The following is a 7258-nucleotide window of genomic DNA, read 5'->3' on the forward strand; positions in this document are numbered from 1 at the left end:
ATCAATTTGAAACTCTGATTCCATATTCGGAACACATTCAGCCCGTTTTGCAACCAATTCATCATCGACTTTCTGAGCTTCACAAATTTGATGAATCAACAATGGTTTGGCCTTTATTTCCGCCACTAACACATTGTCGGATAGAACAGACAAGTGTACATTCATCGCTCGTAAAGCAAACAGTGATTTACGACTTAAGGCATCCGCAACCACATTAGCCTTTCCCGAGTGATAGTCAATGACAAGCTCATAATCTTTTAACAACTCGAGCCAACGTCTTTGTCGTAGATTTAAGTCTCTTTGAGTCATCAAATATTTGAGACTTTTGTGATCCGAAAATACATGGCACTTCTCACCAAATAAGTAATGTCGCCATATTTTCAAAGCGAATACGATGGCAGCTAATTTGAGATCATGGGTTGGATAATTTTTCTCATGTGGCTTTAATTGTCTTGACGCATAGGCCACAACTCGACCTTCTTGCATCAATACGCAACCCAACCCAAGTAGGGAGGCATCACTATAAATGACAAACTCTTTGCACGATTCGGGTTGCACTAGAATTGGGGCTTCGATCAAATAAGTTTTCGTTGATCAAAACTTTTCTGACATTTTTCCGTCCATTCGAACTTAACATCTTTCTGAAGTAGTTTCGTCATTGGTGTGGCTATCATCGAGAAACCTTTCACAAACCGTCGGTAGTAACCGGAAAGTCCCAAAAAGCTCCGAACCTCGATAATATTTCTGAGGCTTCCAGTTAAGTATGGCTAAAATTTTGCTTGGGTCAACTCGAATACCGTCGGATACCACATGACCCAAGAAGCTAACCTCTCTTAACCAGAACTCACACTTACTGAACTTAGCATATAACTGCTTATCCCGTAAAATTTGCAACACTAATCCCAGGTGTTCAGCATGATCGATTTCATTTCTCGAATAAACTAAAATATCATCGATAAACACGACTACAAACCGATCCAAATACGGTCTGAAGATCCGATTCATCAAATCCACAAATACCGCAGGGGCATTAGTGAGCCCAAACGGCATCACTAAGAACTCATAGTGACCGTATCTCGTTCTGAAAGCAGTTTTGGGTATATCCGAATCTCGAATTTGCAACTGGTAATAACCCGATCTCAAATCTATCTTTGAAAACACTGAGGCTCCCTTTAGTTGATCAAACAAATCGTCAATACGTGGCATCGGATATTTATTCTTTATTGTCACCTTATTCAGCTGACGATAGTCGATGCACAACCTCATGGTTCTGTCCTTTTTTTTCACAAACAATACTGGTGCACCCCAAGGTGAGAAACTTGGTCGAGCGAAACCTCTATCCGTCAATTCTTGCAACTGAGCTTTCAACTCATTTAACTCGGTTGGTGCCATATGATACGGAGCTATCGAAATCGGCGTAGTCCCAGGTACAAGCTCAATACCAAACTCTACCTCCCGAACAGGTGGTAAACCCGGTAATTCCTCGGGAAAAATATCCGGGTATTCATAAACCACCGGCACAGATTCGGGTCTCTTTTCTAACTCTTTGTCATCAAGTACATACGCAAGGTATGCTTCGCACCCCTTTCTTACATATTTCTGAGCCAACATTGATGACATTACAGCTGGCAACCCCTTTAAGTCCGTAGACTCAACTCGGATTATCTTGTTATTTGCGCACCTCAAATCAATAGTCTTGCTTTTACAATTCACAACCGCATCATGCACAGTCAACCAATCCAAACCGAGAATAACATCAAATTCATCAAACGGCAAAAGCATCAAGTCCGTCGGAAAACAAGAACCTCGAATTACTAGGGGACATTTCTTACACACTTTGTCGACAAGCACGTAACAACCCAAGGGATTTGACACCCGAATTACGAACTCAGTAGACTCAATAGGTAAAGTCTTACTAGATGCGAAGGTTTCACATATATAAGAATGAGTAGAACCGGGGTCAATCAAAGCAATCACATTAGTATCAAAGAGAGTAAAAATACCGGTAATAACATCTGGCGAGGAAGTATCCTCGCATGCGCGTATAGCGTAAGCTCTAGCAGGAGCACGAGCCTCAGATCTGGTTGTAGCATCTCTAGATCCTCTCTGACCACCACTAGGATTTCCCGTGTTTCTAGATGGTCAACCTCGAGCAGTGGTAGCACCCGGTTTCCCACTCTGGTTTACATTCTGTTCAGACAACCTCGAGCAATCTTTAATAAAGTGGTCAACTGATCCGCACTTGTAACAGGATCGGTCATGGAATCTAAAACTCCCCGAATGCCATTTACCACAATATTGGCACTCCGTTCTGTCTCGACGATCATTTCCAACACTGGCGATCGAAGTGACTCGTGTACCCACAGGGGGTCGATCACGATCTCGTCTAGAAAAGCCCAAAGTGTCTCTAGACCGGCCTAAGCCATCTCTAAATTTCTTCGATGACTGTTGGAAGGGCTTCCTCGAAGACCTCTTACGAAACTCCTTTGCTCCCATATCAGCTTTTCTTTTCTCCACACTGAGCTCCTCGGCTTTGCAAGCTCGCTCGACAAGTATCACAAATTCTCGAATTTCCAAGATGCCAACATACAGCTCTATCTCATCATTTAGTCCATCCTCGCAATGTTTACACATTACGGCTTCTGAGGAAATGCATTCTCGTGCGTACCGGCTAACCCTCACAAATTTTCGTTCATAGTCGGTAACCGATATGGAACCTTGTTTAAGTTCAAGAAATTCCTTCCGTTTTTGATCCATGAATCTCTGACTGATATACTTTTTCCGAAACTCGGTTTGGAAAAACTCCCAAGTTACTTGTTCTCTGGGCACAACAGAAGTCAACGTATTCCACCAATAGTAGGCAGAATCATGTAGCAAGGAGATAGTACACTTTAGGCACTCATCGGGTGTGTAAGATAGCTCATCGAGTACCCGAATAGTGTTGTCCAACCAAAATTCAGCTTGCTCAGCATCATCGCTGTCCGTAGCTTTAAATTCAGTAGCCCCATGCTTTGATTCATCAATCTGGGGCTTATTTGACCTTATTTGGTCAGCTCTACCGAGGTATCGTGAGTCTTGAGGTTGTGTTTGTCGGGAATGGAGGTTGTGGAACAGCCATATTAGTTCGAATGTATTGGTTGAACCAATCATTCATCACGCTATAAAAAGCTTGTCTAGCTTCATCATTCGGATTACTAGCAATAGGTTGAGAGTCCACCGGCGCTTGTCCCTTGTCTTGGGATCGGGCGCTACACTCTCAAGATCATCGACTCTTCGCTTTCGGTCGGGATCGGGATCCATTACTATAAATAAACACATTTGCAAATGTCAGAAATCACCACACTATCAAATAATCACAAAATGGCATGTATAGCTACACCCAAATGTATTATGGTAGTCCTAGAATCGACTAAACTGTAGCTCTGATACCAATTTAATTGTAACACCCCGTACCCGAGACCGTTGCCAGAGTCGGACACGAGGGGTTTGCAGACTTAAATCACTTATTTGCATAGTCCATTTTAAATTTCCAGACGAGCTGGCTAACTGCGTCACTGTCACCTTAAAAATCATATCTCGAGTTCGAAAACTCGAAAACCAGTTCCGTAAATTTTTCCTAAAACTAGACTCATATATACATCTACAAATTTTTTTCTAGAATTTTTGGTCAAGCCAATTAGTACAGTTTATTAGTTAAAGTCTCCCCTATTTCAGGGTTCGACTACACTGACCTTCACGCACTACGACTTGGATATCTCCCTGTACAGGGCTTCAATACTGATACCGTTTGTTTCTATAGAACTAGACTCGAAAAGAAATCTATACATATATGGCATGACTTCTAATTATCTCTGGTTAATTTATAATGAATTTCCAAAATCTGAACAGGGAATCCAGAAACCGTTCTAGCCCTGTTTCACGAAAACTTAAATATCTCTTAACATATGACTCATATGATCATTTCGTTTCTTCCATATAAAAGTAGATTCATCAAGGTTCGATTACATAATTTATTCACTATTTAACTCCATTCCTACTATTTTTAGTGATTTTCCAAATTCACACCACTGCTGCTGTCAGCATCTGCCTTTAGGGTAGACTTTACCTATTACACAGTTTCCGTGATTCAACTAACCCTTTAGCATATATAGCACAAAGTATGATCGTGATTAACCATTCCAATGGCCAATCATTGCCAAGCATATCCACACCTCTCAATAACCATATACATACAAAATGATTATAACATTATGCTCAAAAATATATATAAGCCATTTTAGCATGGCTATCCAAATTTATACAAAACCGAAGGGTACAAGACCCACAACAAAAAAGGTAGTCCTATACATGCCATTTCAAAGTTCAACCAAAAGTGTACCAAAGGGGTTTGATAGTGTGGGCGACTTGACTTCGACAATCCCGAGTCGATAGGTGACGAACCAAAATCTATAAAAGCAGAGATTCAAAGAAACGGAGTAAGCATTTAATGCTTAGTAAGTTTCAAGCCATAAAATTTGACACAACTAAAGTGTAACATTCATATGGCTAAACAGATAATTTCATATGCACAAATTCTCAATATCATACTTACTTCACATTACCAACCCTTATATTCATACACAAAAGATCAACTTAGCCAAAGGCCTAGCTCATTTATCGATTGGCGAATACTATTTGTAAGGATCAACTAAATCAATGCATGTACGAGACATACCTTATTGCTGGGATTTTACGAGCATATTAATTGAAACTATTACAGCAAGGTTGCTCATTCCCAAGCCAAGTACCTTCGAGATTTAACCGGATATAGCTACTCGCTCAATGCCTTCATGACATAGCCGGATATAGTAACTCGCACCAATGCCTTGGGACTTAGCCGGATATAGTAGCTTCATACAAATGCCTTGGGACTTAGCCGGATGTAATAACTTCGCACAAATGCCTTGGGACTTAGCCGGATATAGTAGCTCGCACAATTGCCTTGGGACTTAGCCCGAACTAGTCACTAGCGCAAATGCCTTGGGACTTAGCCGGTTATCATCCGAATATTCATGTACATATCAATAAATCATGACACATTTATATCTCATTTTCATAATTAGAGTTCAAACACAAGTCACGTATTAAGCACTCCCATTTTGGCTCACTAGCCACATACAAACAACATGGTTTAGTTTGCTTTATGACACGATCTCTATGCACATCGACTACCCGTCATACGTATAAACTAATTAACTCATCATATAATTCAAGTAGAATCATCATATCACCGTATATTTGTTATGCTCATACATCATGACTTAGTCAAATCATAAACTAAGTCTCATTGCTCAAACCTTACCTCGGATGTTGTCGCATGCGATTTCGACGGCTATTCGATCACTTTTCCTTTCCCTTATCCAACTTTGGTCCTCTAAGCTCTTGAGCTAATTCAAACAAATTTAGCTTATTAAAGTCTCATTATGCTAGCTTATGGCGAATATGACAATGAATTTGATAGGTCATATGGCCACCTTTAGCTCAAATACAAAATGGTCATACGCATTTTAATCACATTAAGCAATTTAATACCATTAATCTAACATTTCCTCATGTGCAACTTTATGACCGAATACACATATCATTAACTCAATATCAATTAACTAAGCACTTAAACAAATTCTCTTTAACTATACACACATTCGCCATGACAAAGACAATTTAGCAAACCTTAAATTCAACTTATAATAATATATATATATATATATATATATATATATATATTCAATATTCAAAGCATTTAACATCACTCCACCATAATTTTTACATCATGGCGAATGTTCCTTTGAACCATTTACCCTTACAAGGCATAACTTTCACCATCAAAACTAACAAGCTTATAATCCCATGACCGAAACCTCTAACAACACCAATTGAGAATACTTCATGGGTTTGAGGTAAAACCAAGAAAGAAACTCATAAATATCGAGATATAAGCACTAACATTGTTCATCTAGATTTAGCATGAAACAACATCCATCACCCTTATAATTACCATAGCGAAAACCTTACTCATTCCAAAATCCAAATCTCAACTTGGGTCACAAAATAACTTGATATCTCATCAACACAACATCAACACCAAGCAAGAATGATACATCCATGGCCGAGTGTCATCTCCATCACATAGCAAGATTTAGACCATGGGCTAGGTAGAACTCAAGCTAACAACTAAAACATGCATGCATCTCATGGAACATCATCAAACATACCTTAGTCTATCAAACCACCATAGCCGATTTCCTCAAAGGTCTTTTTCCTTCTTTTTCTTTCTTCTATTCGGCCAAGAACAACATGAGAGCTTTTTTTTTTCTTTCTTTTCCTTTTTTTCATCATCATTTACCTTCCCATTATTATTTTATTGCCCATACTCCTTATTTTATTTTTTTCTAACATAAACCATTATCACAACATGTTTTATGACATGTTTTGCCCATCACCCTTTGTCATGGCCGGCCACTAGTAATTAAATGGGGGAAATGGACATGCAAGTCCACCCCTTTGATTACATGCACTAATAGATCCTTATAGATTAACCTATCACATTTCAAAAGTGTCACACATAAGTCCTATCGACTAATTTCACATGTAATTTACTAAATCGAAGATTAAAACTTTCACACATTCATAATCACATATTTTAGACAATAAATATCATATTCAAATAATTTGGTGACTCGGTTTAGCGGTCCTGAAACCGCTTTCCGACTAGGGTCACTTTAGGGCTGTCACATGGTAAGCATAATCTATGACATGTTTGAATGGTGTTTTGGTTATATGATTTAGTCGAGTATTGATATGTATAATATAAAAATTAGGATGATTTGAATTGATTTCATAATTATATTATAAACATGTTGTAATGGTTATGTGATTATTCGTTAAGTGAACTAAATGCATGATTATATTTGGGAAATAATAAGTTTAGTGGATGAATAGTATATGTGATATGTGTCTTGTACATTGAGGTTAATTGATGATTTTGGACGTGGAATGAGTGATTCGGCTATGATATGCATATAATAGTATGAATTATGTTTGTTATACTACCTTTAATTAATGTGATTTGATTATGTTTCTTATTTGTTAGTAAAGGTTTAAAATTTAGTTAAAAGTATATTTGAATAAATGTCGAAATGAGTTAAGGAATATTTTTGATTAGTAGTTCGGCATTTGTATATATATATATATAGAGATGATTGGTCACGTGTTTTAGAAG

This window comes from Gossypium arboreum, chromosome 10, assembly GCF_025698485.1.
Source record: "Gossypium arboreum isolate Shixiya-1 chromosome 10, ASM2569848v2, whole genome shotgun sequence".
NCBI classification, from domain to species: Eukaryota; Viridiplantae; Streptophyta; class Magnoliopsida; order Malvales; family Malvaceae; genus Gossypium; species Gossypium arboreum.